This window comes from Chiloscyllium punctatum, chromosome 11 (assembly GCF_047496795.1).
Source record: "Chiloscyllium punctatum isolate Juve2018m chromosome 11, sChiPun1.3, whole genome shotgun sequence".
NCBI classification, from domain to species: domain Eukaryota; kingdom Metazoa; phylum Chordata; class Chondrichthyes; order Orectolobiformes; family Hemiscylliidae; genus Chiloscyllium; species Chiloscyllium punctatum.
Window position 1 is genome coordinate 43,839,239 of NC_092749.1, and position 27,822 is coordinate 43,867,060.

At 40.6% G+C, this 27,822-nt stretch overlaps 1 long non-coding RNA gene across 1 annotated transcript; it reads right to left on the reverse strand.

Annotated features, from left to right (window-relative positions):
• Positions 1-871: 871 nt before the first annotated feature.
• On the reverse strand, positions 872-27,822 carry LOC140482594 (uncharacterized). Its single transcript, XR_011961758.1, has 3 exons — positions 27,773-27,822; positions 13,812-14,025; positions 872-1,821 (listed from the first exon to the last, which is right to left on the reverse strand). It is a non-coding gene; the product is annotated as an uncharacterized lncRNA (long non-coding RNA).

The window sequence follows — 27,822 nt, forward strand, 5'->3', positions numbered from 1 at the left end:
ACATGTCACAATGTTCCTATAATTATTGACAAGAATTTTGTCAATACTTTTACATGGTGGAATCATATCGCTTCTCTGCTGTAAACCAGTCCATTTGCCAACCACAGCACCTAATAATGCAAAGAGAAGTGCAGAGACTTTAAAATTAAAGTCTTCATGAGGCAAAGAGAAGCATTGCAGAATTGACATTATGTTTTATATGGGAACACAGCAGTATTGAAAACAAAAGGTAGTCATTTGAATGTGATTGAAGGAAGATCGTCAGGAGATAATAAAAGAAAAAGAATCTTAAATTTACCTTCTCCATATTTCTTGAATTAAATATAAATCTCTGACTTCTTTATATTAATCATAGAAATTGATGTGAATTTGCCTCCAACTGGCTGTATTACCTAATGCAGCAGCGCTAATGCGAGCACTGTGATGTAACAAAGCTGGGTGGAGCTGTTGTGGTGCTGAAGATTACAACAGACATTTGTAGAAAGAACCAACTAACAACTAACGAGCAAACATTATATTCCTCAGGCACTGAGTGTCTGGTCTAACACTAAACTGTGATCTTTGAACAGGTAAGCATACATTCAAAGAGTATCATGCCTGAAATGATCTGAGGTAAGATGGAGTATGAGATCATTATACCCTCCGGGCACATGCCATGATGCAGTGAGAATATCACAAGCACGTTTCGTAAATTTGTATTCCACATGAGGCATAACACAACAATAGTACCGTTCTTCTGAAAATTAATTTGCAAAAAGCATTCTCTTCTCACTTTAAAATTTTTGTCATATATGAATAACAAAGTGCACAATCGAATTCTGCTGTAAAACCAAAAGAATATTGTGTTTTATTTAACTGTAGAATTGTAACCTGATCATTTTCAAGGTGTACATCTGGAAAACACATCTTTTATTCCTTCAATAACCTTGAAGATGTTGACTTTCACATAATTCTTTGATTAAGCAATGAAGGGAAATCTCTGAGCCCAAATCCATGGAGGGTTCAGATCAGAGTTAAACCACATCTCCTGCAGTGCTGGAATTTATTTCAAGGACAATAAAAAGTAACTCTAAAGGTGTGTCATATATCATAACAGCTCTGTTAAAGTTTCAAATGAGCACATTTACAATTGCAATAATTGGTTGAACTGGAGCTATTGTCTAACACGTCAAACTTTAACACATTTAAATGACCCTGTCTTTTCCCCATTAGTTTTCTGTCTTGTCAGTCTATTATGATTTGTGCTTTATTCACAGGCAGTATATAAATAAATGTCCTCAACTGTGGCTGAATTACTGACATGGTAATATTTAAAAATGATTACTATTGCCTTGTAATTCTTTCATTGTTTTATATGTGCACTAAAATAACCCTTCAAAGGTAACAAGTAATGGGTGTTCTTGGGAAAACTGTCAGAAAATTCTTTCATCATTAGATTACTTTAAGAGATTATTATGCTATCATTTTATGGGAAATACTTATCATGTCTCTGTGAGAAATGTAATTAATATGTACAGAATTACTTATAAAAGCACACATGAAGTAATATTCCATATTCAGAGTCAAAACACATTATGACTATAATGTGAACACAATTTCTAGTTTGTTTGGAGTTACAAAGTTCAGAGAAACAGAATAGTTACAGTACAGAAGGAAACTCTGAGCCCATTGTGTCAGTGCCAGCTCTCTGCAAGAGGTAGTCCCATTCCTTCTGCTGTTCCTCACAGTCCTGCAAATATTTTCTCCAGACAACCTTCAGTTTCCTTTTTGAATCCATGATTGAATCTGCCTTTACGACATGTTCGAGATCTTACCTGTGAACTGCATAAACAAAAAGTTTTCCTTAATCAATGATACTTTTCTTATCGATTAGTTTAAATCAGTGTCCTTTGAATCTTGAGCCATTCACCAATGGAAAGAGCTTTTCTCTCGTAATTACTTTGTGTTGCAGTTTCTCATTATTTTGAACATCTCTAACAAACCTCCTCTTAATCCTTTCTAATTCAAAGAGGACAGTCACAGCATCTCTAAAGTATCCTTGAAACTGAATTCCTTGTCCCACAAACTAATCTCAGAACTCTTTTTGAGTGTGGAGCCCAGAACTGGACACAATATTCCAGTTGAGGTTGAACCAGGTATAATTTACAAATTTATCATAATATTATCGGTTTTTCACACGCTGCTCCTGTTGTGTTTTTTTGACACTTTCACAGGATGTGGATGAAACCATTTAGGCTAGAACCTGTTGCATTTTCCCATTGCAATCGTGTCACCTGCTATTGGGAAGGAAGCTCCAGGATTGTGACCCAGCAACTGTACAGTCCAAGAATGGCAGTATAACTTGTGGGCGGCACGGTGGCATAGTGGTCAGCACTGCTGCCTCACAGCACCAGAGACCCGGGTTCATTTCCTGCCTCGGGCGACTAACTGTGTGGAGTTTGCACGTTCTCCCCGTGTCTGCGTGGGTTTCCTCTGGGTGCTCCGGTTTCCTCCCACAGTCCAAAAATGTGCAGGTTAGGTGAATTGGCCATGCTAAATTGCCCGTAGTGTTAGGTAAGGGGTAAATGTAGGGGTATGGGTGGGTTGCGCTTCGGCGGGTTGGTGTGGACTTGTTGGGCCGAAGGGCCTGTTTCCACACTGTAATGTAATGTAATGTAATGTAATAACTCCAAGTCAGGGTGGTGTGTAGCTCGGAGGATGACCTGTCGGCGGGGATACCTCCCAGTACAAGCCCTTCTAAGTGAGAGAGGTCATGGGTTTTAAAGGTGCTAAGACAGAAGGCTTGATGAGCCATTCAATATGATCTTGTAAAGTAAGTCCCAGTTTTAAATTGTTGTACTTTAAAATGGGATATGCTTGGGAATTTCAATAAGGGAAAAATGAAATGCATGGTATTGCAATTAATGCTATGTCAATTCTTACATTTAATTCTGTGATTGAGGTCTGAGATGCAGTAACAAGGAGAGTAACTGTCTAATTATAATATTCTAGCATGGTAAATAGGTGATGGAAATGCATTAGGTCTTGCCTCCCTAATCTGGAAGGTATGTTTCAAATAATGGCTTTTTGAGTGTACAAGTGTGTGCCAACTATTTTAAGATAAAAGTCTTTTGTTGCTAAATATGCTTGTGATTTTGTGCCAATTTAAATACTGTGATGTCTAGGAAATCAATGATTTCCTTCACTGATCATAGAGTCATAGAGTCTTAGAGGTGTACAGCATGGAAATAGACCCTTCGGTCCAATCCGTCCATGCCAACCAGATATCCCAACCCAATCTAGTCCCACCTGCCAGCACCTGGCCCATATCCCTCCAAACCCCTCCTATTTATATACCCATCCAAATGCCTCTTAAACTTTGCATATGTACCAGCCTCCACAACATCCTCTGGCAGTTAATTCCATACACGTACCATCCTCTGCATGAAAAAGTTGTCCCTTATGTCTCTTTTATATCTTTCCCCTCTCACCCTAAGCCTATGCCCTCTAGTTCTGGACTCCCCGACCCCAGGGAAAAGACTTTGTCTATTTATCCTATCCATGCCCCTCATAATTTTATAAGCCTCACCCCTCAGCCTCCGACACTCCAGGGAAAACAGCCCCAGTCTGTTTAGCCTCTCCCTGTAGCTCAGATCCTCCAACCCTGGCAACATCCTTGTAAATCTTTTCTGAACCCTTTCAAGTTTCACAACATCTTTCCGACAGGAAGGAGACCAGAATTGCACACACTATTCCAACAGTGGCTTAACTAATGTCCTGTACAGCCGCAACATGACCTTCCAACTCCTGTACTCAACACTCTAATCGATAAATGAAAGCATACCAAACACCTTCTTCACTATCCTATCTACCTGTGACTCCACTTTCAAGGAGCTATGAACCTGCACTCCAAGGTCTCTTTGTTCAGCAACACTCCCTAGGACCTTACCATTAAGTGTATAAGTCCTGCTTTGCCAAAGTGTATAAGATTTGCTTTCCCAAAATGCAGCACCTCGCATTTATCTGAATTAAACTCCATCTGCCACTTCTCAGTCCATTGGCCCATCTGGTCCAGATCCTGTTGTAATCTGAGGTCCACTACACTGTCACTGTCCACTACACCTCCAATTTTGGCGTAATCTACAAACTTACTAACTTTACCTCTTAAGCTCGCATCCAAATCATTTATGTAAATGACAAAAAGTAAAGGGCCCAGCACTGAACCTTGTGGCACTCCACTGGTCACAGGCCACCAGTCTGAAAAACAATCCTCCACCACCACCCTCTGTCTTCTACGTTTGAGCCAGTTCTGTATCCAACTGGCTAGTTCTCCCTGTATTCCATGAGATCTAACCTTGTTAATCAGTCTCCAATGGGGAACCATTGTCGACACCTTACTGAAGTCCATTTAGATCACATCTACTGCTTTGCCCTCATCAATCTTCTCTGTTACTTCTTCAAAAATCTCAATCAAGTTTGTGAGATTTCCCACGCACAAAGCCATGTTGACTATCCCTAATCAGTCCTTGCCTTTCCAAATACATGTCCATCCTATCCCTCAGGATTCCCTCCAACAACTTGCCCACCACCGAGGTCAGGCTCATCGGTCTATAGCTCCCTGGCTTGTCTTTACCGCCCTTCTTAAACAGTGGCACCATGTTTGCCAACCTCCAGTCTTCCGACACCTCACCTGTGACTATCGATGATACAAATATCTCAGCAAGAGGCCAGCAACCACTTCTCTAGCTTCCCACAGAGTTCTCGGGTACACCTGATCAGGTCCTGGGGATTTATCCACCTATTAAATGTTTCAAGACATCCAGCACTTCCTCATCTGTAATCTGGACATTTTGCAAGATGTCACCATCTATTTCCCTACAGTCTATATCTTCCATATCCTTTTCCACAGTAAATACTGATGCAAAATATTCATTTAGTACCTCCCCCATTTTCTGTGGCTCCACACAAAGGCCGCCTTGCTGATCGTTGAGGGGCCTTATTCTCTCCCTAGTTACCCTTTCATCCTTAATATATTTGTAAAAACCCTTTGGATTCTCTTTAATTCTATTTGCCAAAGCTATCTCATGTCCCCGTTTTGCCCTCCTGATTTTCCTCTTAAGTATACTCCTACTTCCTTTATACTCTTCTAAGGATTCACTCAATCTCTCCTGTCTATACCTGACATATGCTTCCTTCTTTTTCTTAACCAAACCCTCAATTTCTTTAGTCATCCAGCATTCCCTTTCACCCTGACAGGTATATACTTTCTCTGGATTCTTGTTATATCATTTTTGAAAGCTTCCCATTTTCCAGCCGTCCCTTTACCTGCAAACATGTGCCTCCAATCAGCTTTCGAAAGATCTTGCCTAATACCATCAAAATTGGCCTTTCTCCAATTTAGAACTTCAACTTTTAGATCTGGTCTATCCTTTTCCATCACGATTTTAAAACGAATAGAATTATGGTTGCTGGCCCCAAAATGCACCCCCACTGACACCTCAGTCTCCTGCCCTGCCTTATTTCCCAAAAGTAAAAATCCCCTACCATAACTACCCTATTATTCTTACAGATAGCTGAGATCTCCTTACAAGTTTGTTTCTCAATTTCCCTCTGACTATTGGGGGTCTATAATACAATCCCAATAAGGTGATCATCCCTTTCTTATTTTTCAGTTCCACCCAAATAACTTCCCTGGATGTATTTCCAGGAATATCCTCCCTCAGCACAGCTGTAATGCTATCCCTTATCAAAAATGTCACCCCCTCCTCTCTTGCCTCCCTTTCTATCTTTCCTGAAGCATTTGTATCCTGGAACATTAAGCTGCCAGTCCTGCCCATCCCTGAGCCATGTTTCCGTAATTGCTATGATATCCCAGTCCCATGTTCCTAACCATGCCCTGAGTTCATCTGCCTTCCCTGTTAGGCCTCTTGCATTGAAATAAATGCAGTCTAATTTATTAGCTGAAAAATGTATTGCTGGAAAAGCGCAGCAGGTCAGGCAGCATCCAAGGAGCAGGAGAATCGATGTTTCGGGCATAAACCCTTCTTCCTGATCTGATCTCCAGCATCTGCAGTCCTCACTTTCTCCTAGTTGAATTTATTAGTCCTACCTTGTCCCTGCCTGCCCTGACTGTTTGACTCACTTCTGTTCTCAGCTGTACCCGTCTCAGATCGATCTCTTTCCTCACTATCTCCCTGGGTCCCACCCCCCATCCTTACTAGTTTAAATCCTCCCAAGCAGCTCTCGCAAATTTCCCTGCCAGTATATTAGCCCTCTTCCAATTTAGGTGCAATCTGTCCTTCTTGTACAGGTCACTTCTACCCCAAAAGAGATTCCAATGATCCAAACATATGAATCCTTCTCCCATACACCAGCTCCTCAGCCATGCATTCATCTGCTCTATCCTCCTATTCCTGCCCTCACTAGCTCGTAGCACTGGGAGTAATCCAGATATTACTACCCTTGAGGACCACCTTTTTAAATTTCTGCCTCACTCTCTGTAATTTCCCTTCAGAGTCTCAACCCTTTCCCTTCCAATGTCGTTTGTTCCAATGTGGACAATGACCTCCTGCTGGCCCCTCTCCCCCCGTGAGAACATTCTGCACCCTCTCTGAGACATCCTTGATCCTGGCACCAGGGAAACAACACACCATTCTGCTTTTTCTCTGCTGGCCACAGAAACGTCTGTCTGTACCTCAGACTACAGAATCCCCTAACACAATTGATCTCTTGGAAGCCAAAGTACCCCTCGTTGCATTAGAGCCAGTCTCAATACCAGAAACTTAGCTGTTTGTGCTACATTCCCCTGAGAATCCATCACCCCCTACATTTTCCAAACCAGCATACCTGTTTGAAATGGGTATATCCGCAAAAGACTCCTGCCCTAGGTGCCGACCTCTCTCACCCTTCCTGGAGCTAACCCATCTATGTGACTGTATCTGAGACTTCCCACCCCCCCCCCCCCTCCTATAACTGCCATCCATCACATACTGTTGCTGTTGCAAATTCCTCATCGCTTCTATCTGTCTCTCCAATCGATCTAATAAGATTCGCATCCAACAGCATTTATGGCAGATATAATCCGCAGTAACCCTTAAACTCTCTTTAAACTGCCACATCTGACAAGAAGCACATATCTCTGCAAAGGCCATTTTTGCTCCTTCACAATCTACAGACCCAGAAAATAACACAGTCTTATTCCTCTACAAACACTGCCCCAGGTTAAGTTAATAGCTATGGCTTATATTTTAAGTTTAATCAAGAGACTTATCTACAAAAACATATAATCAAGAAAGAATCCACTATACTCACTACTGCTGCCATTCTCTTGGACAGACTTAAAACAACAATTAACTTATCAATATGTAGCCCTCATGAATAAGAGGGATCTCTCCAGTAAGAGAGATCCTAACCATCTGCCCTTGGCATTTGCAGGCATTGCCATCATAGAATCCCTCATGATTAATATCCTGGGCCTATCATTGTCCAGAAACTGAACTGGACCAGCTATATAGATACTGTCGCACAAAAATTAAGATCCTGATGTAGAAGGATTGAAGAGGTTAGATCTAAACCATTTGTTGTGAGTTTCTTAAGTTTTAAATTGTTTGGCATTCAAGTTGTCCATTATTGTAGCTTCACCAACTTGACACCACATTGTAGATATGCATGGTGTTCTCCTGGCATGCCCTCCTGCCCTCTCTATTGAACGAGGGTTGATCACCTGAATTCGTCATAATGATTGCATGGGTATAAATGCCAGGCATGAGATTGCAGATTGTCACTTTCACTTCAATTCCTGTTTAACATGAAGGAATACTGATTTGTCAATCAAAGTCGGGGGATATTGACGAATGGCACATAGTAATCAGGTTTCCCAGCCCACATTTGACCTGATCCGATCATATTCCATGGGGTTTGGAATCAACATCGAGGACTCCCTCCCAACTGTATAGCACTGGACATAGATGGTGATGCTGGCATCAGAGACATTCTGATTCCATGAGTATAGTTTTCTTAGGCTATTGCTTGACTAAGAGAGAGTTGTCCCAATTTTGACACTCTCTGCCAGATTTTGGTAAAGAGGATTTTGCAGAATTGACATGCCTGAGTTTGCCATCAACATTTCTAGTGCCTAGCTTGATACCAGGTGATCTACCGGTTTGATTTCTTTAATACTTTCTAATGGCTGTTATACTTAATTGGCCTTCGAGGAAATTTTAGAGTGCAGTTAAGAACTAACCCTATTGCTTCAGGTCTAGAGTCACATGCAAACTAGACCAGAGATAAGGAGGGTAGATTTCCTTCCCGAAAGGAAGGACATGTCTCTAAAGGACATTGATGAACTAGATGGGGTTTTATGACAATCAGCAATGGCTTTATTATCATGTTTAGGCGTTTCATTTCAAATTCATTTTTGATTGAATTCAAATTCCTCCATCTGCTGTGTTGGCAGCCAAGCCTGAGTGTCTGAGCATAACTTGAGTTTCTACATTACCAGTCCACTGACAATACAACAAACCCTTCTGTGCAACTCACATTAGGAGAGATGTAAAGGCTTTGTAAAGACTTTGTAAAGTGTGGTTCCAAGGATGTCTCAGTACAGTTACATGCATAGGTACGTGCCTACCAACTTCTAAAATTACTGGGACCAAGTCCCAGAAAATCAGAATGGACCTTCAAACCATTTCAGCTCGCCCAACCCCATGGCTACCTATCGTCTACTTCCAGGTCAGCGGGCTTGACTGTCTTACCCCTTCCATTCTAAAGCAAAAATTTATATCAAACAGAGCCCTTTAAACTGAGACAGGTCTGCCAGTCACAGAAATTCATAACCTGAGTTATCTGTCTCGATAGTGAAAACTCAGCTCTTGATTTCTTTCCCAAAATTATAATGATCTGTTCAAAATCACAAGCTTCCCCAAGGTTCCTACATAATGAAAATAAACAGCTTACAAATTGTCCACTTACTCCTGAATATCTCTGAGGCTTCACAGCTCAAGTAAATAAATGATGGTCTGAGTTCAACAAAGGATAAAATACTAACAATCTAATTGATAGCAATGACACAATATTACACATATGACCACTATTTCTATTTTGTGGCATCTGACACCTATGCCAGTATGTGGTACAGAATAAGGATTTTTTGAGGCAGTTCACTGCCACCAATCCTCTTTTGCCTGTACTTTGTCTAGGGTCTGTCTAATGACCAGGGGTAGAGGATACGCCACCATCGAGTCTTTTCTGAAGAGGCATTTGTGTTAGTTAACAAGATGTTTATTGCATGATAACAATCAGTACAATTACATTATTACTCAGGCATAAGACTCTCAGAAGCTCTCAGTAAATACATGCTCCAAATGAAAGCTAGTTTCCTTGTCTCTACCCACAGACTGAATGTGACAATAGTAGAATAGGTGTAGCCAAAGTAACCTGAACATTATCCTCTTCAGAACATATTATCTTATTTAATAAGTGACAGATACTAACAAAGTAAGCAACCGAGTCATCTGTATCACTTCCCAATTCCGCAATGCTGCTTCAGTGCGTAATTCAAACAAGAATCTGTTAAACACCCAAATAAACAAATAGTTATGGAATGATTTTTGATATTCACAGTAACATTCTAACAGAACATTTCAGATCATCAAAAGAATTAATAATTAACAACTAGCTATAAAAATAATCCTTTAAAATGTTTGAATTAAATCATTTCCATTTACATCACTGTGGGCAATATCATTTAAGTTTCAACTAGCTGTTGATGTTTTTAATTAAGTCTTTGAAAAGCTTCAAGTCGTGTTTTCTATTTTCAAATTATGATAATTTTATTGCTATTAAGTAAGTCTAAACAGAAGATTTATCTCAGCCATTTACTCATTTCAACTCTTAAGCTTGTTTGCCCTAGGGCTAGTGATTTAGGACATGTCAGTATGCTGTAGCCCACATGTGCCTGTAAAGCACGTTGAGTACAAACATATGCTCACTTTTCTTTTACTCCTAGACACTTTAGAAAGCTCAATTCTTTAATCCTCAAAATAGAAGCAAAACTTTCTTGACAGGGTTGTGCAGTTAATAGAATCTGTTGCATCTACTGAGTGCCAGCAAACTATAAGTAGCAAAAGTGAACAAAATACTATAGTTTCTAAACATTTGCCCTGAATATACTATTATATCAATATTCAGCTAACAAATTTAATAGATAATCACTTGATCCTTCTGTGGCATTTCTCATGAGTTGACTGGTATCTGCAATCAGCTAACTGGGCTCAACACTCTCTTTGCTCCAGAGTTAAAGAGTCCTCATTAATTAGATTAACACTTTTGTGATGATACGAGCTCACTGAACAGGGGCAGCCTTAATCGGTAAATCAAGGTATTTTAAAGTGAATATAAACTGCTGAGGTGCAGCAGAAGCCAGTAGTGAATGCTTACAACTGCAGGTCAATAATTGGCTGTCTTTCTCAATTGTATTTTCAAACATTGCTCCAGGGACATTGCAAAAACATTTGAAAAAATGTTGTAATTTGTTTTAAATGCCTGTCTACACTGTTTTGATGCACCATTTAGTGATAGATTCATAGAGTCAGAGAGCACAGAAATAGGCACTTTGGCCCAACTCATCCATGCTGATCACATTTCCTAGACTGAACGAGTCTCATTTGCCTGCATTTGCCCTGTATCCCTCTAAACCTTTCCTACACATGTACCTGCTCAAATGTCTTTTAAACATTGTAACTGTACCAGCCTCTAACACGTGCTCTGGCAGCTCATTCCATATACAAGCTACCTTCTGTGTGAAAAGGTTACCCCTTAGATCTCTTTTAAATCTTTCCCCTCTCACCTTAAACCCCTACCCTCCAGCTTTGGATTTCCCTACCTTGGGGAAAAGACCTTGGCAATTCACCTTATCTATGCCCCTCATCATTTTATAAACCTCTATGAGGTCACCCCTCAGCCTCCTATGCTTCAGGGAAAAATGTGTCAGCCTATCTAGCCTCACCTTATATGTTCCCAAGACTGGAAGGTTTGAGTTATATGTGATATGCTGCCAAGGTCAGGGATGGAGATTAGAACTGTCCTGCACTCCCACCAACTCTTATCCCCTCCCCCTCCAACCACAAACACCACCAACTCCAAGAATATCCATCATAATAAAAATGACTTTCAGATGTAACTATCTGAGTGTTCCTGAACGCAAGGAGGGGGTCTAGCTGGCAGCCAGTTAAAATCAGGAATGGGTCTCACCTACTGACTTGCCCCCGAATTCCCATAGTTTGTGGTTTTAACCTTCTTTTTCCCCAAGCAAGTGAGCAGAGCAACACCAGAACCCAGTGGGATAACTCTTCTTCTTCAAATAAGATGCTGCTGCTTTGATCAGGCACTGATGACATTTTTAACCTTAAACCTGAATCCCATCAGATACAGCTAGCGGGTAAAAAAGAGTCAGAGCTATGTGAGTTAAGTGTGTTCTTTTAAACTTGTCTTGCTGGACCAGAAGATCAGGAGTGCTTATCTGAGATACAGAAAGAAAATCTTCATATTCCCTGTCTCAAGCTTTCCCCAAACTAACCACACCAGGCTGCAAGGCCTCCAGCCTTTGCAACTAAGTGGCGTACAGTGGAGCATCTCTTCACCAATTACCATATCTTTGTTTTTATTTTCTTTTGTGAAAAAATACTACTCTAGTGCTAATCCTCCCTGAGTCAACAGAATTTCTTCTCTTGGATCCATCCTAAAACCGTTGTTAGGAAGCTCCTGAACCTTCTTGATTGCCTCATGCACAACTTCTGTTGGAGTTAAATGCCACTCCTGACCAGTGCCCCTGCTGGCCTATCACATATGTCCCCATACCTCAATATATAGCCCCACACCCTCAATAAAGAGTGATCCACCTCTGGGACAATTGTCATGTACCAGACCAAGCCCCCTCAAATATATCAATGAGATAGCCTAAACCTTAATTCCTATCTTACTTAAAGGCAAGTGTAAGGTGCTGCAGTCCAGTTGTGATTTGATTGGTCAAACTTTTAAGCTTTAAGCAAAACATACTTTATTCTTACACCACAATTAAAATACAATTAAAAAAGAATTAGAATGCCTTAAATCTATTGAAATGCTTAACAAAATAATATCTGTTTTAACTACCACTCATCAACTGTTCCAAGATAGCAGCATCCTATCAACACACCCTTGGCAAAGGCAAATTCAGCAAATCAGATTTCCCTCACTTGGTATTTCCAGACCAGGAGAAAGGAAAAAGAATGAAAGAATGAATCTAGCAATGGAGGGAGAACTCAAGTTTTTTTTCGCAGCAGCAGAGAGAGAGAACTGTATCTACAGCTTCAATTCCTAAACCCCAACTTCAACAAATGAAAGCAAAACCTAAAACCCAGAGTCTGTGTGAACCTAAAAATTCCAAAGCTATTTACTTTTCTTTCCATGGTGCAGACATCTCAGACCACATTTACAACACATCTCTTCAAGAGAACGAGGACAGGCAAATCCCTCTTAAAGGCACATTTTGTTACACAATTGTATGAATTAAAGTTTGGTTCATGGAGAGAAAACAGAGATTGGGAATACTTGACATTTTAAAGTTGACAGGTTGTAACTAACTTCCACAAAGATCAGTATTTGAGTTTCAATGATCTGTAATCTATGTTAAATATTTGAAGGAGAATACTGACAGTAATGTTTGGTGACAATACAAGGGTAATGGGTAAGTTAACAGTGATGACAGTGCAGAGACTCGGGGGATGCAGACAGAATGGATGAGTATCTGTGAACATGATAGATGGAATATAATCTGTAAAAATGAGAAATTGTTGATTTGGGGGGGAATAAGATAAAAACAGAACATCTTTTGACTGGCAAGAGACTTTGAAATGTGTGCATTCCGAAGAACCTGGGCGTACTTGAATATGAATCTCAGAAAATCAGCATGTAGGTACAACAAGTAATTAGGAAAGTAAGTGGTACGTTAGCTTTTATTACAAAGGGGTTGGAGTAGAAAAGTAAAGAAATCGTATTAATTTACACAGGGCATTGGTGTGGCCACACATGAAGCACTGTGCACAATTTTTCCGAAGGAATGACTACCCTGGAGGGAGCACAACAAAGGTTCACTGGTTTCTGGTCTGAGGGGAATGTCTCAGAAAAATAAATTAAATAAACCGGGTCTTTGTTCTCGGCTGCTTGGAAGAATCTAATTAGAACGTATAAAATTCTTAAGGGCACAAGATTATAGATATTTAGAAAGTAAAAAGGGGAGGCAATGGCCTGTGGTATTATCACTAAACTATTAATCCGGAGACCCAGGCTAGCGTTCTGGGTATGCAGGTTCAATTTGAATACAGTTAACAAATATGGAATTAAGAGTTTAATGATGACCTTGAAACAATTCAGGAGAAAACCCCATCTGGCTCACTTATGTCCTTTAGGGAAGGAAACTATCATCCTTATCTGATCTAACCTATATGTGACTTCAGACCCACAACATTGTGGCTGACTCTTAACTGCCCTCTGGACAATAACTGCAGGCCTGGCCAGTAACACATACATTTTAAAGAAGTATTTCCCTAATCAGAGAATCTAGAATATGGAGTCACACTCTCAGAATAAAGGAGACTGAGATGAGTCTGCACTCAAAAGATTGTAAATCTGTGGTATTCTCTATTCCAGAGTTGTGTGCACGCTCAGTAATTGAGTATATTTACTAAAGAGGTTGATAAATGTTTAAAGAAATTAAGGGATACAGTGACAGTAATGGTGGGTCTGAGACGAAAGAGTTCTGTGGTAGACAAGGCTTAAAGGGCCAAATGGCTTACCCAAGTTCCAATGCATAAGGTCTTCCAACGGGTGTCCATAGCTTGCTCAACACGTACTCATGATTTCAGCAGCCTAGTTTCCTGGGGTTCCGTCACAATCGCCTTTAGGGTTTGACGCAAATATGAAGCCAAGATCAAATCTAAGGTTGGTTTTGTTTCCAGTAAGTGAGACTAAAGCTTAGGAAACCTCTACTGCAGAACCTCGATCCCTCCTCTGCAACATAGGAGGAAACAATTCTCAGCAATAATTCATGGCTATTATTCTTCTGCCTGCCAGATGGCAACATTATATATAATTAGCTTGGCAATTGGGCTATAATAGAAAATTAATTTTCAATCACAATTACAGTTGAAAGATTTGCTGGTTATTATTAAATGCATTTTATTTCCTGTCATCATAGGTGGATTTTGACCTTGGTATTTGACAAGTAATGGGCCCCCCATGACTAGGAATTCAGGTGAGTGGGCCTGTAATTTAGGGCACCAGGCAATGCCTAACCTCCCTTGTCACTCCCACAGTTTTAGGGAAGTGGGGGGAGATGTCAGATGAGCCATACCCTTGATCCAATTGTGGACGTTAAGTTGGAAATTACCAGCAAATCATCTCACCATTTTCTTTCCTGAGCCTTTCCAGTGCCAATCAGAGAAATCCCCACCACCCCCTCCCCCCCAACCCCCCCACCTCCCACCAGCCACCACAGTTTTGTCCCTCTGGGTCCTGCACTCCCTCCACAATCCCACCCTGCTCAATCCCAGCAGTTACCACTGGTCCTAATGTGAAGCACAGTTGCTGGCCTGCAGTTGAAGGATCGCCTATGAGGTAGGACTTGGTCCTGGAGGCAGACAGAAATCCTACTCTACATTTGTTAAATGGACATCACTCAAGAAAATAATGAGGCAGATAGCAAGTAAAAAACTTACTGCTTTGATTTTAACTTCCATACTTCCCAATTTTTGATAGACAGAGAAGGAAAAATGCCTTTGTGATTTTTTTTTAACATTCCAAGTGCATTTAAATTAAAACATTTTTCTGAATTGGCTTGGTTTCAGATTTGATGCGAAGTAACTCAATTTTGATCAATTTGTTTTTGTGCTCATCCCCACAGGCGTTTGCTACTACTAGACCCTTGTTTACGATATACTTAAGTGTGCATAATGCTGACACAGACAGAGGAATTTGAGCCATAAATGAAATGTATCAAAATGTACTTTAATTTGCCAAAAAATAAATATACCTTTGTCCCTAGCACCAGCACAAAAAATGTAATTTTGTTACCATTTAGAAAGATTACAAATTTATTACTCCCCAGTGAATACATTGGGTTTGTATGAGTGCTGTGTTCCAAACAAAACATGGGGATTTAATGACCTAATTAAAATAACATGTACCGAAGCCCATTCACTCTCTGGCCTGGAATTGCCTGCGTAGGCGAATTCTAGAGGTTAGATCTGACAATGTTCTCATTCTCGTGCCCATTTTCCAAATCTCAAGATGTATCACAATTCTCTGGCAAATTAATTAGAATACAACGAAATGTAAAACGAATAGAAATCAACATAAGCAATCAAACCCCAAGGAAAGTGACAATACACACCATACAGTCCTTCTTTAAATGACAATTGAAACTGTAACTCATTTAACCATCGTCCACACAAGTTTAACATGTTTAAGAACCTCCAACTGGGGCAGATTTTCATATGATTTATGGCATAAACATTCATTCAAGGAAACAGCAAATACGGAACAAGTCTTAGTGAGAATAATGTAAAGAAAAATGTGATAAAACAGCAGAATATGGCTTTTTTTCCTGCTGTCCCTGAAAATGTAATTGTAATTTGAAGAGGGCTTCTAAGTAAATACAATTACAGGTAATTCATACACGAAGCTCTGTAACTTTGAGGTGAGTTCACCTTTATGGTTTGGACCAAAGAAGCCGTGGGTGCACTGTAGTTATGCATGCAACCCATTTATGCCCAAAGTTTGGCAATCATTGCACTCACATTGCACATGTCACACGACAGGCAAAAATGGAGGAAATCAAAGGTCTGATTAACAATTGCAATGCTGGAAAATGTCACGTGCAGTGGATTGTGAACTACTGGGCAGGACTGCCAATCAAAACAAATGCTTTTGCTCTTCAGAGGTCACATACGCGGAGACAGGTAATGGCAATCTTTGGGATCTCTGCTTTAGTTTTGTGAACTTGTTACCTTTAAAATAGAAGCACGATGAACAAAATAATTGTTGTTGAAGAAAATAATTTTCAAATATTTCAACTGATAACCCTTTCCACTTTGGTCCCTTTGATACCTTTCGCCCTAGGAACTATATCTAGTTCCTTCCAGAAACCTCTTTCAGAAAAGAACCATTGTCAGTGCTGTTGTTTGCAATGGCAGCCTTGCATTGCCAACAATGCTGGTCTAAAGCTATCCTTTCACTGTGTGGGTTCCCACACCATTTCAGAGGACAACGACATAGATATAGATCTGGATATATGGGTAGTTAGATTTCCTTTCAAAACGTTTTTGAACCAGATATTTTTCTTGAAAATTAATTGTTGCTTTCAAGTCTCTGAGATGCCTGATATTTTCCTGAAAACACTGGGGCCTTCTGCAGATAAAAACCTAATGTCTAGGCTTTCCCAGATGGTATTTGGTGTGGCAATACCTCAACACTGTCCTATCCCCCCTAGTCCAGGAACTCCCCACATACATTCGAGACACCACCCACGCCCTCCACCTCCTCCAAGACTTCCGTTTCCCCGGCCCCCAACGCCTCATCTTCACCATCGATTCCAAACCCTCTACACCTCCATCCGCCATGACCAGGGCCTCCAAGCCCTCCGTTTTTTCCTCTCCAGACGCCCCCAACAGTACCCTTCCTCCACCGACACTCTCATTCGTTTGTCCGAACTGGTCCTCACCCTTAACAATTTCTCCTTTGAATCCTCCCACTTCCTCCAGACCAAAGGCATAGCCATGGGCACACGTATGGGCCCCAGCTTTGCCTGTCTCTTTGTTGGCTACGTAGAGCAGTTGATCTTCTGTAATTACATCGGCACCACTCCCCACCTCTTCCTCTGCTACATTGATGACTGAATTGGCGCCACCTCGTGCTACTTCACCAACACATTCCACCCTAACCTTAAATTTACCTGGACCATCTCTGACACCTCCCTTCCTGGACCTCTCCATCTCCATTAATGACGACCGACTTGACACTGACATTTTTTACAAACCCACTGACTCCCATAGCTACCTGGATTACACCTCTTCCCACCCTACCTCTTGCAAAAGTGCCATCCTGTATTCCCAATTCCTCCACCTCCGCTGGATCTGCTCCCAGGAGGACCAGTTCCACCACAGAACACACCAGATGGCCTCCTTCTTTAGAGACCACAATTTCCCTTCCCACGTGGTTAAAGATGCTCTCCAACGCATCTCGTCCACATCCCGCACCTCCACCCTCAGACCCCACCCCTCCAACTGTAACAAGGACAGAACGCCGCCGGTGCTCACCTTCCACCCCACCAACCTTTGCATAAACCAAATCATCCACCGACATTTCCGCACCTCCAAACAGACCCCACCACCAGGGATATATTTCCCTCCCAACCCCTTTCTGCCTTCCGCAAAGACCGTTCCTCCGTGACTACCTGGTCAGGTCCACGCCCCCCTACAACCCACCCTCCCATCCTGGCACCTTCCCCTGCCACCGCAGGAACTGTAAAACCTGCGCCCACACCTCCTCCCTCACCTCTATCCAAGGCCCTAAAGGAGCCTTCCACATCCATCAAAGTCTTACTTGCACATCCACTAATATCATTTATTGTATCCGTTGCTCCCGATGCGGTCTCCTCTACATTGGGGAAACTGGGTGCCTCCTAGCAGAGCACTTTAGGGAACATCTCCGGGACACCCGCACCAATCAACCACACCACCCTGTGGCCCAACATTTCAACTCCCCCTCCCACTCTGCTGAGGACGTCGAGGTCCTGGGGCTCCTTCACCGCCGCTCCCTCACCACCAGACGCCTGGAGGAAGAACGCCTCATCTTCCGCCTCGGAACACTTCAACCCCAGGGCATCAATGTGGACTTCAACAGTTTCCTCATTCCCCCTTCCCCCACCTCACCCTAGTTCTAAACTTCCAGCTCAGCACTGTCCCCATGACTTGTCCGGACTTGTCCTACCTGCCTATCTCCTTTTCCAACTATCCACTCCACCCTCTCCTCCCTGACCTATCACCTTCATCCCCTCCCCCACTCACCCATTGTACTCTATGCTACTTTCTCCCCACCCCCACCCTCATCTAGCTTATCTCTCCACGCTTGAGGCTCACTGCCTTTATTCCTGATGAAGGGCTTTTGCCCGAAACGTCAATTTCGAAGCTCCTTGGATGCTGCCTGAGCTGCTGTGCTCTTCCAGCACCACTAATCCAGAATCTGGTTTCCAGCATCTGCCATCATTGTTTTTACCTCAGCCAAGAAATGTGGCCTTAAAAATAGGTTAAAAATAGATTTCATGTGGAAGTGCTTTCTAAATGATGCTCAGATTGCACAATGGTCCAGACTTCCATTGTTTCTGCATTCCACCAGATCTCAAAGCAAGTGATCGAATATTCTCCCATAGAATGATCAAACATTCTTCACTGTATACATGCCGGCATTTCAGATTGCCCAGGTGCTTCTGCCTGCACTGAGTTGTCACGCTTGCAAAAGAATAGCAATGCTTGACTGGAGTTCCACAGCAACAATAATAGAAGCTTTTAATGAAAGGAAAACATTTCTTTTAAGCTCCTTGGGCCAATCAAAGGTGCTTTATAAATTCAAATTATTGTTTTGTTGTTGTTGTTTCAATCGGTGATGTAGAAAGGGAGGTCAGAATTTAATCCCCAAAGCCCATCAAAATGTGAACAAGATCCTGAATGGTCTATTGCCATTTTACAGATGTTCTTTTGTTCAGAGGGTTATTGGAGGACATAAACCTCCTTTTCCCTGTTCAAAATCCTCAAACAGTTGAACCCAGCATGGAGCTCCCAAACTGGGCCAATGGTAACCTAGTTGTATTGTCATTGGCCTAGTAATCCAGAGGTTAATGGTCTGGTGACAAGGGTTTAAAGTCCATCTCGGCAGGCGGTGAAATTTGAATTCAAGTTTTAAAAATTAATCTGGAATTAATAAACTGGCCTGATCGTAACCATAAAACCACTGTCGATATTTGTAAATATCCATCAGATTCACTAATGTCCTTGAAGGAAGAAAGTCTGTCATCCTTATCTGGTCTGGACTACATACACACAGCAGTGTAGTTAATTCTGAACTGTGCTCTGAGCAGTTAGGAACAGACAAGAAAAATTCTGGTCTAGCCAGTGTCACCAACATCCCAAGAATGAGTTAGGAAAAGTGAAACTTCACAGATGTCAACTCCCAAGTCCTCTAAAATCCTAAATCTCTGTTCCTAGCATGAATCATTGAACAATGATATTCTTGTAGTGGCTGGAAGAACCTAAACCAAGATAAATTGAGTTGTGCCCAAAGTGCAGATCAATTTCTATGTCACTGCTGAGAACGAAGGAAGAACTTTATGGATTATGGACTCATAAGTCATGTATCTGCAGTCATGTGAGAGCAAAGAGATCTTAAAAAGACATGAAGCAAATGTTTTACACAGTGTGGGTTAAACTTCCTCAGAAAGTGGTGAATGCGGGTATAATTACAATGTATAAAAGATATTTGGATAGATACGTGAATAGGAAAGGTTTGGAGGGATCTGGACCAAGAGCAGGCAGGTGGGACTAGTTCAGTTGGGGATTGTGTTCATCATTCGGCAGTATCCAACTGATGGGCATCCAGTTCACAAAATACTTTGATTTTGATCTTACTTTAGTTGGGAAGTAACAATCCCAAACTTGTTTTTTTCTTAAATAGGGGCATAATTCACTTTTAAATATCCCCTTCGTTTGCATATTTTAGTTCGGTTCAGATTCAGGGAACATTGATGGGTGATCATACCCTGAAAATTTACTTTTGCTTTCAGCCAATCTTATTAAAACTAACTCAGATTATAAACTCTGTCCGAAAATGTTTTTCTTAGTTCCCAATCATTATCTTTTGGCAACTATTGTCTGCTACTCCTGTTAATTCACTCCTTTGCTAATTGCTGATGTACAAAACTAAATATCAATCTTATACTTCATATTAGATTGATTAGCAGATGACAACATTACAAAAATCTATCTTTCTCTGCCCTAGACCAAAGTGTCTGTCTTTATATTTGCTCAAGATAATTAATCAATGCCCTCCACCTGTACAATAAAAGAAATTGCTGGAAGGGCACTGCTTGTCACTGGCCACTTGGGTGTTTCCTTTCTTCCTGGTAGCGGAAAATGAATAAAGATTTATGCACCTTTTGTCTTTCACTGTGTCTCACACCTGCACACACACAACATGGGTGCTGGGGAAAATATAAGCACTACTGCAGTTAGGCGGTAGTGTGGGGGAAATAGAGAAAAAAATACAAACAGGGGAATCTCCTCAGTTTAGGGGATGACTCTGTAAAATAAAAGAAATTGCTGTAGAAACTCAACAGGTCTGACCCAGTATCTTTGAAGAGAAAATAGAGTTAATGCTTCAAATCCAGTGACCATTCTTCATAATCTCACCCACATCTTCTTAAGCTCAATAATACAATTAACATGCCATTAACTATTGATTATTTTCTATTAAGCTATTTGAATGAAATTTGCAGGAAAGATAACTTATTAGATGTCTACAAGGCAGTCAGACTCAGTGAGATTTTGTAATGTGGACATTAAGAGGAATATATACTTCAGCAGATATATACAAGGTAACTGTTAGGGTGGGTGGGTTTGTCGTGGATATTGGTGACCAGCCTAGTGGAACATATAACAAAAGAAAATTATTACAGGATGCTGATATGGCCTACTCCAAACCTGCCACTGGTTTGAGATTTTAATAAAATAAGAGCCACGAACTTAAAAGTATGGGACAAAAACAGATTTTACAATTAGATTCAATATTTTTATGTCATACATGATAAGACAAATGAATGTAGTTGAAATGATGGCAAAATGGATTAGACCTGATTGGGAGAAGTAGGTACATTGCTGACTATAAGAGTTGTGGAGTATGGGAGTGGAATTTCTGAATGATGAGTTCAAAGATGTTTGTGAAAATATAAATATTATGGTGATAAGTACCACAGCTGGAAGTTTCAGCAATGCACTGTAAAATAAATTATGTGCATTAATGTAATGTTCCATCTGATCTGAGCTGATCAACCAAACTGCAAGTTGATGATGACCCTGGCATAAGCAGCGCACACAAAGAATTCACTTCAAATGTTGGGAGCTATCTGCAGATCTTATCAATTGAGAGTATCCTATAATACCTTCTAATATGCTCTAGAAGAGATTATAATTGATCTAATTTTTCTCTGCACATTTTTAATGCTCTACAAGCAGGGAAAAATGCATTCATCAAAGCAGAGGTCAGAGAAAATTTGGAAAGCACTGCAGCATTGCATAGAATACTTGGGATCCCCCTTTATTTAGTATTTTACAATATAGCATGCTAAGAAGAGTGCTGGGCGGATAAGGTGATAGGGTGTGATGGGAAGAGTGTTTTTCCGGCATGGTAGGCAAACTGTTAAGACTCATTCATCTCAGTTAATTAGGAATGCCTGCAACTTTCGTAATCTATGGAATTAATGCCAGTTGACAAGGTATCCTCATGCTGAAGAATCAGAAGGACCAGAAGTCATTCAGAACAGGTTAGATGACAATAAGCAGAATGGTAATGAAGGACTATTGTATCCAATGAAGTTCAACAACCTAGAAAACTTGCATTAGCAAAACAATTACCTGAAGGTTCCAGTGAACGAAGAGATGTGCCTATTGTAGGAAGCAATGAGAATGTCCAACATGGTGGACAAGCTGTCAGATCTATGGACTAGCAAGATGACATGTATTAGTGGAAATCAAGAAAAGGCAGTGATTTTTTTTGTAGTAGATCTCTGAATGATTTTTGTGCTTGGAAATGATCAAATACTGGCAACAGAACATCTGATCATTAAAGAGTAGGATCCTGTAACAGGAGTCCAGAAAGACAAAGGAGGGAAAGTTATGGGTGTAGCATGATTAATTTATGCAATAGAAAAAGGCTACAAAGCAATACTGGAATATAACTAGAAGTAGAAACTGCAGTGATTGTAACAAGGTCAGCCAGGTGGACCTCACAGGACATGAGTTCCCTGACTAGGGCTGTTAATCTGGTCCAATCAGGGTACCTTGGCTGACTGATATAAACAGGAGTGTCAGACATCCTCACACTCTGAGAGCTGGCTCTGAGGGAGCCAGGTCAGTGTCAAAGATTCTCCAAAAGCAAATAAAGGGTGATTTGGTGGTGGGATACCAGCCTCTGTGGAGTTATTCCAGAAACTTTTTCTGACCAGGAGGTCATGGTGCCTTCCAACAAATTAAAAGATAATGAATAGAATAGAAGTGTTGGATAAAAACCAAAAGAACTGCAGATGCTGTAAATCAGAGACAAAAACAGAAGTCGCTGGAAAAGCTCAGCAGACCTAGCAGCATCAGTGAAGAGAAATCAAAGGGTAATGTCCTAGGCCCAACCATATTCAGCTGCTTCATCAGTGATCATCCGTCCAGCATAAGGTCAGAAGTGGAGATGTTTACTGATAACTGCACAATGTTCAGCACCATTCTCAACTCCTCAGATACTAAAGCAGCCCATGTTCAAATGCAGAAAAACCTGGATAATATTCAAGCTTGGGCTGAAAAGCACCAAGTAACATTCATGCCATCCAAAAGCTAGGCAATGACCATTTCCAACTCGGGACAATGTAGCCATTGACTTTTGATATTCAATGGTACTACCATCATTGAATTCCCCACTATCAATGTACTGGTGGCTACAATTGATGAGGAACTGAACTTAGCTAGTCATATAAATACTATGGCTATAAACAGTAGGTCAGAGGCTAGGAATAGTGCGTGAGTAAATCACCTCCTGACTCCCCAAAGTCTACCTACAATCTACAAGCCTCAAATCAGCAGTGTGATGGAATACTGCCAACTTGCTCTGAAGCACTCAAGGAGCTTGACACCATTCTGCAGTCTGCTGATTGACACCACAACCACTAATATCCATTCCTTCCACCACAGATACTCAGTAACAGCACAGTACAAGATGTGCTGCAGAATTTCACCAAAAGAACAAGGGCATCAGGTATATGGGAATATGGGTCCCTACACTCGCCTCTGGAACATCTGGATAACAAGGACACCTGGGTCAGACTCAAATTTATTGACTTTAGCTCTGCCTTCAACACCATAATTCCAACCAAACTCATCTCCAAACTCTGAGACCTCAGACTCTGCTCTCCCCTCTACAACTGGATAATCAACTTCCTGATCCACAGACTATAATTAGTAGGACTAGGTGATAACACCTCATTGGCAATAATCCTCAACACTGCTGCCCCTCAAGGCTGCATACTCGGCCTCTTACTTTACTCTTTATGCACTCAAAACTGTGTGGCCAATTTCAGCTCAAACTCCATTTACAAATTTGCTGATAACATCACCATAGTGTACACCAAAGATAAAAGAGTGTACAGGAAATAAATAAACAGCTTAGTGGCATGGTGTAAAGACAACAACCTTTCCCTTAATGTCAGCAAAATGAAGGATCTGGTCATTGACTTCAGGAAGTGGAGTGAAGGACATTCTCCTGTCAGTATCAATGCTGCTGAGGTGGAGGTGGTCGAGAGCTTCAAGTTCATCAGAGTAAATCTCACCAACCATCTACCTTTGTCCACCCACTTCAACACAACAGTCAAGAAAACACACCAACACCTCTACTTTCCAAAAAGCTAAGGAAATTTGACATGTCCACAAAGATTCTTACCAATTTTTATAGGTGCACTACAGAAAGCATCCTATCCAGGTGCATCACAGCTTGGTATGGCAAGACTGCTCTGCCCAAGACCACAAGAAATTACAGAGTTGTGAACGCAGCCCGGTCCATCATGAAAACCAGCTTTCCTTCCATTGACTCTGTCTACACTTCCTGCTGCATTGGGAAAGCAATCAAGGTAACCAAGCATCCCTCCCACCCCTCTTTTCTATCTTCTTCCATCGGGCAAAAGATACAAAACTTGGAAACACTTGCCAATACATTTAAGAATAGATTCTTCCCTGTTGTTATCAGACTTATGAATGGACTTCTCATATATTACAGTTGATCTTTCTCTGTAATAACCCAGCTTTGAAAGCTGTCTGCCATAAAGAATTTCACAGATTCACTACACCCAAGAGAAGAAAATTCCTCCACATCGCTGTCTTAAATGGGTGGTCCTTTCCTCTCAGACTATATCCTCTAGTCTTAGACTGTCCCACGAGGTGAAACAACCTCCCAGAATCCAACCTGTCAAACTCTTTGAGAATTTAATGTTTCAATAAGGTTGCCTCTCATTCTTTTAAACTCATATGAGTGCATGGTCAACTTACTCAATCTCTCCTCATAAGAAAATCCCTCTGTATCCTGGATCAATCTAGTGAACTTTCTCTGGACTGCCTTCAATGCTTGTCTATCTTTCACTGAGATAAGGGATTAAAGCTGTCATAATATTCTATGTGTGGTCTGACTAGTACTTTGTTTAGATTTAGTAAGACTTCTCTATTTTTACATTCTATTCCCTCTGAAATAAAGGCCAACATTTCAACTTGCTTTCCCTGTTACCTGCTGAACTTAGGTGCTAGCTTGTTGCAATTTATGGTGGAAGACTCCCAGATCAATCTGTACTGCTGCTTTCTGCAATCATTCTCCTTTCTTCCTGACAAAGTGCATAACCTCACAATTTTCCCACATTATACTCTATCTGCCAAATTTTTGCCCACTCATTTATCTTGTCTCTAATCCTTTACAGACTCTGTGTCACCCAACCATTTTCCTTTCCACCTATTTTTGTGTAATTAGCAAATTTGTTGGTATTACCATCACTTCCATCATCCAAGTCATGATTTAGAGTTACCGGTGTTGGACTGGGGTGTACAAAGTTAAAAATCTTACAACACCAGATTATAGTCCAACAGGTTGTGCTCAACCACCTGATGAAGGAGCAGTGCTCTGAAAGCTAGTGCTTGCAATTAAACCTGTTGGACTATAACCTGGTGCTGTGTGATTTTTAACTCCATCATCCACATTATTAATGTATTTTTTAAAGAATTGTGGCACTCACTAATTATAACTTGTAATCCTGAAAATGTCCTTTACACCAACTCTGTGTTCTATTAGTTAGCCAGTCCTCTTTCCAGGAGGACATACTGCCTCCAACACCATGGGCTCTTATCCTATTAAGGAGCCTTATGTGTGATATATAATAGAATGCCTTTTGCAAATCCATGTTATCTATCCTGCTTGTTACTACCTCAAAGAATTCTAATAAATTTATAAGGCATGATTTCCCCTTCATGAAGCCATGCTGACTCTACTTGATAATATTATTTTGTTTCTAAGTGCTCAGTTATTACATCCTTTATAATAGTCTCTAACATTTTCCCAATGACATAAGTTAAGTTAATTGGCTTATCTTTCTTTTGTCTCCTTTTATTTTCAAATGAGCATATTACTTTGACAGCTTACCAATCTTCTGGTACTTTTCTAATGTCTAAGGATTCCTGGAAAATTACTACCAGTGCAAACACTATCTCTGAGGCTATGTACTTCAAAACCTGAGGGTGTAACCCATCTGGACCAGGGGACTCATCAAACTTTAGCCACACTAGTTTCTCTCCAATGATAGCTATTGTATTTATTTCCTCCCTGTCTTTTGCCCCTTATATTTAGTTTTTTTAAATGTTCTTAATGTGTTCCACCATAAAAATTGACACAAAGTACTAATTTAATTCCTCTTCCACTTCCTGGTTCCCCGTTGTTATTTCCACGGCCTAGTCTCGAAAAAAAAATCACTTTAATATCTCTCTTCTTTTTTTATGTATTTAAAGAAGCTCTTGCTACTTTCTTATTATGAGCTAATTTATCCTCAGTTTATCTGCTCTCTTTTGGTTTTTTTTGATTTATAGAACTTTTTCAATCCAATGGCTTACAACTAAGCTTTGCAACATTGTGTTTTTTCCTTTCAATTTGATACTCTCTTTAAGTTATTTGGTTAACCATAGTTGGCTTATCCCCTTCCTAGAAACCTCATTCCTCACCAGAATATATAATTTCTTAAATGCTTGCCATTTTTCATTAACTATGTTTTTTGCTAAACAGTTTTTCCAATTTATTCCAGCCAATGTTGTCCTCATTCATTTTTAATTGCCCTTATTTAAGTTTGGAGATGCTGGTGCTGGACTGGAGTGGACAATGTTAAAAATCACACAACACCAGGCTTTGATCCAACAGGTTTATTTAGAAGTACGGGTTTTCGGAGCGCTGGTCCTTCATCAGTAAGCTACCTAATGAAGGAGCAGCACTCTGAAAGGTTGTACTTTCAAATAAACCTGTGGGCTATAACCTGGTGTTGTGTGATTTTAACTTTATTTAAGTTTAGCACAGTCATTTCCAACTCCAGTGTATCTTTCTCAGCTGAATGCTAAATTCTATCAGCTTCAAAACTGTTTCCGAGGGGATCATTTACTTTGACACTATTTATTAAATCTGCCTCATTACTCATTAACAGATCCAAAATAGCCTAATTCCTGGAGGAACATATTGTTCTTGGAAACTGACCCAAAATATATTCTATCGAGTATTTACTTGTGGCTATCTCGACCAATTTAGTTTTCCCAATCTACATGTCGATTAAAATCCTCCATGATTAATGCACTACCTTTTTTACATCCTCTTATTATCTCATGGTTTTTTTTATGCTGGAGGGCTTATCAGTTGTGTTATTTCTTCTCTCTACCCTTATGGACTGTACATCGTCTGGACCAAGATCATTTCTCACTACCATGCCTATTCTATCCTGTACTAACAAAGCTACCCACCATCCTTTCTTTGCTGACTGACCTTTGAAGGAAAAATCCCATCCCCTCCCAAACTTTGTTTGGATTTCTTAAGAGCCATTTTTCTGTAATGGCAATAAGATCAAACTCATTAGCCTCTACTTGTGCTGTTAATTAATTTAATTTGTTCTGAATATTGCATGTATTTAACTTTTGCTTGTCTGCTGTTTTTTTCCCTGTTTGAACCTACACCTTGTTTGTTTTTGTATATTTGTACACTTTATCACGTTAGCGACATTACCTAAATTGTTGCCATGCAGTACTGCCACATCCTCTTGCTTTACAAACCTCCACTCTCCAGAACCCTGCCCCTCCTTTGTTTAGCTTAAAGCCCTCCCTTCAGCTTTCGTTATAATTTGGCAGGTCAGTAGAAGTCCTAGACAACATTAATCTGGCAGCCTGTCATGGGAGAAGAAGCTCCCAGCCTGTGTATTATTGTTCAGCTAAGATGTAGGTATGTGTTCCCTTAGGGCTAAAAATCTAATTGGTGTTCAGTAAACATCAACTTGAGTTCATTCAAAAGGGAAATTGTTATTCGGACCTGAGATCAAACCCTGGCTTTGAGGGTGGGAAGGTGCAGACACGCTGGCTCCAGTATGTTGTGACTCCTGCTTAATTTCTCTGTAGATTCCAAATAACTGCCCTTGTTTATTTGTGTCTTGGTCAAAGGAAAACCAGAAATTTGCATTTGTCTGTAACACTTGAAGTGTGACGGACATCTGGAACGTAATGGACTAGGAGTAGGTGAATACACAGATTCTACAACTAAATGGATGGTAACACTTCTCAAGGTCAACTATTGTTGCACATTAATTCTATAAGATTAATTACCACCCCTCTCTACAATCTTTCAACAAATAGTAAGGTAATGTAATGGTAATTGTAGTGTCATAGAATGCACTCACCATAGAGATTTTACTGCAATGCGTTCCAGGCTAGTTATGTTCAGATGATG